Raw genomic sequence first — 3,294 nt, forward strand, 5'->3', positions numbered from 1 at the left:
TGAGTATAGAATCAGATAATGAGCCCGCATTTGTGGCTGAATTACTCCAACTGGTCTGCAAAGCAGTAAATATTAAGTGGAAACTATATACAGCATATAGGCCACAAAGCTCAAGAATGGTTGAGAGAATGAACCGGACCATCAAGGTGACTTTGGCAAAATGGGTGTAAGAAACTGGCACCCCCCTGGATTGACTTGTTGCCATTAGTGTTAAAGAGGATCAGCATGACCCACCCCCCACCCCTACCCCACCCCCTGCCTCTGCCGCCCTGGTTGCACAGGTATTCCCCCTATGAGATAATGTTCGGGAGGCCTCCCCTACTTATTTGGGAAGTAAAGGGAAATTCATTACAAAGAGGAGGGATGGAGGTGTTGCGGTGTTGAGGTCCTTTAATGGACTGGAACCTGGTGGTCCGGAGTCAACCAATAAGAAAGTAAAGGTGAGAGAAAGAGACTGATATTCCTTGGTTTATGCAGAAAGCCAATAAAGTCACTGGCACGGGACTTGCTCTGTTCACGGAGGCCTCAGGCACCCTCTTGATGGGGTGAAGGCGCAGAGCACCTTCTCGAGAGGGTCTTAGAAGCCTGGGCAGGAAAGTGAACTCAGAGAGCCTCTGTGCTCCAGGGGATCAGCCTGAAAAAGAGAGAGAGGGAGAGAGGGAGAGAGAGAGAGACACGGGGACCAAAGCTCTGATAGAGCAAAGGTGTTTTATTCAACATTGTGTAGGTATTTATACTGTCTTACAGAATAGCTATTTTCAGCAGAGATAAAATCAAAACTTACAAGTTATCAAGGAAAGATGAGGTCATCCATATGAAAGAAAGAGGGTTGTAAATAATCACTTTTACCATATGGTTCATAAAAAGGAAGAGGGTACTTATCACCGTATAGAAAAACTAATGAAGGAAATGCCTGGATTCCTCAGCACCCCCAGGAGAGGCTTGCCTCTCTTCTTAATTCCTGAATATTCAGGAACTAATAAGGAACAGAGAATTCCTGACAGATCCAAAACAGCACACTGGAAACCTCCTGTTAAATGCTTCCTGATATTGGGGCAACTGGAACAGCTGAGGAAGGTAATCCATGACATTACCCCTTTTGTTCAAAAAGAAAGAATTCCCTTTTCTTTAGGTACTACTGTACACCCATACTCACCAGGAGACTTAGTATGGGTAAAGGATGGGAATCGGCAGACATTATCCCCCACCTGGAAAGGGCCATACGCTATTGTGCTAACCACTCCCACTGCAGTTCAAGTTGCGGGGATTACTCCCTAGATTCACCACTCCCGGCTCAAGACAGCAGCAGAGGAAAAGGGACCTTCCTTCCTGACCTGAAGGAACCATTGAAGACCCGTTTCGTTTTCCATCAGCGACCACAGAGTCAGGATGGAGCTGCTGTGAATAATTCTGCTGTTCCTGATTGGCACGACTACCCTACCGGGACTGCAAACTCAGGATAATGTGTTCCTGTCCTGGACCCACTCGTATACAAACTTCCATAATCCTTCTAACTGTTAGGTTTGTGGAGCCATGCCTTTGTCAATAATAGACGGACTTCCTTGGTGGGTGTCTCCCCTATGCGGAAGGGACTTTAGCTCCCTTTGCTCATTTCTGAGACAGCAACAAGAGGCGTTTGCTTCCTTGGTAACTCACAACCTGTTGCTTCTTACTTGGTGTAACCTGGACTTTAACCAAATTGATCAAGGCCATAGGGTAACATTTGAGGTAAATGCAAGCCTTACAAAAGTAACCAAAGACTATACCCTTTAGTTAAAAGAATAAAAAGAATGAGAACTCAATGGCCAGTAAGAAGGGCCAATCCATTAGGTAATTTGAACAATTTTACCACAAATGGGATGAATATTTTTGGATGACCCCAGAAAACGTTCAACCTATCGTCCCTGCCCCATCTGTTCGGAACAAAGGGAATAAGAAGTTCGGTTTGGTGGGTTTGGTGACCACCCCATGGATCCAAAAGAATTAAAATATGTGGGATACTTGTCCTCTGAGCAATGTGAACAAATATTCAGTTCAGTTCATTTCAGTCGCTCAGTTGTGTCCGACTCTTTGCGACCCCATGAATCGCAGCACGCCAGGCCTCCCTGTCCATCACCATCTCCCGGAGTTCACTCAAACTCACGTCCATCGAGTCGCTGATGCCATCCAGCCATCTCATCCTCTGTCGTCCCCTTCTCCTCCTGCCTCCAATCCCTCCCAGCATCAGGGTCTTTTCCAATGAGTCAACTCTTCGCATGAGGTGGCCAAAGTATTGGAGTTTCAGCCTCAGCATCAGTCCTTCCAATGAACACCCAGGACTGGTCTCCTTTAGGATGGACTGGTTGGATCTCCTTGCAGTCCAAGGGACTCGCAAGTGTCTTCTCCAGCACCACAGTTCAAAAGCATCAATTCTTCGGCGCTCAGCTTTCTTCACAGTCCAACTCTCACATCCATACATGACCACTGGAAAAACCATAGCCTTGACTAGACGGAACTTTGTTGGCAAAGTAATGTCTCTGCTTTTGAATATGCTATCTAGGTTGGTCATAACTTTTCTCCCAAGGAGTAAACGTCTTTTAGTTTCATGGCTGCAATCACCATCTGCCATGATTTTGGAGCCCCCCCAAAAATAAAGTCTGACACTGTTTCCACTGTTTCCCCATCTATTTCCCATGAAGTGATGGGACCAGATGCCATGATCTTCATTTTCTGAATGTTGAGCTTTAAGCCAACTTTTTCCACTCTCCTCTTTCACTTTCAAGAGGCTTTTTAGTTCCTCTTCACATTCTGCCATAAGGGTGGTGTCATCTGCACATCTGAGGTTATTGATATTTCTCCCGGCAATCTTGAATCCAGCTTGTGCCTCTTCCACTATATAATCATAAGGGATTTGATTTAGGTCATACCTGAATGGTCTAGTGTTTTTCCCAACTTTCTTCAATTTAAGTCTGAATTTGGCAATAAGGAGTTCATGATCTGAGCCACAGTCAGCTCCCAGTCTTGTTTTTGCTGACTGTATAGAACTTCTCCATCCTTGGCTGCAAAGAATATAATCAATCTGATTTCGGTGTTGACCATCTGGTGATGTCCATGTGTAGAGTCTTCTCTTGTGTTGTTGGAAGAGGGTGTTTGCTATTACCAGTGCATTCTCTTGGCAAAACTCTATTAGCCTTTGCCCTGCTTCATTCCATACTCCAAGGCCAAATTTGCCTGTTACTCCAGGTGTTTCTTGACTTCCTACTATTGTTGTAACCACGCGTTCCGGGAAACAAACTCACTCAGAAGGACAATGCG

Source organism: Bos grunniens, chromosome 3, assembly GCF_055505025.1.
Source record: "Bos grunniens cultivar Pamir isolate PY7600 chromosome 3, Bosgru_T2T1.0, whole genome shotgun sequence".
Taxonomy (NCBI): Eukaryota; Metazoa; Chordata; class Mammalia; order Artiodactyla; family Bovidae; genus Bos; species Bos grunniens.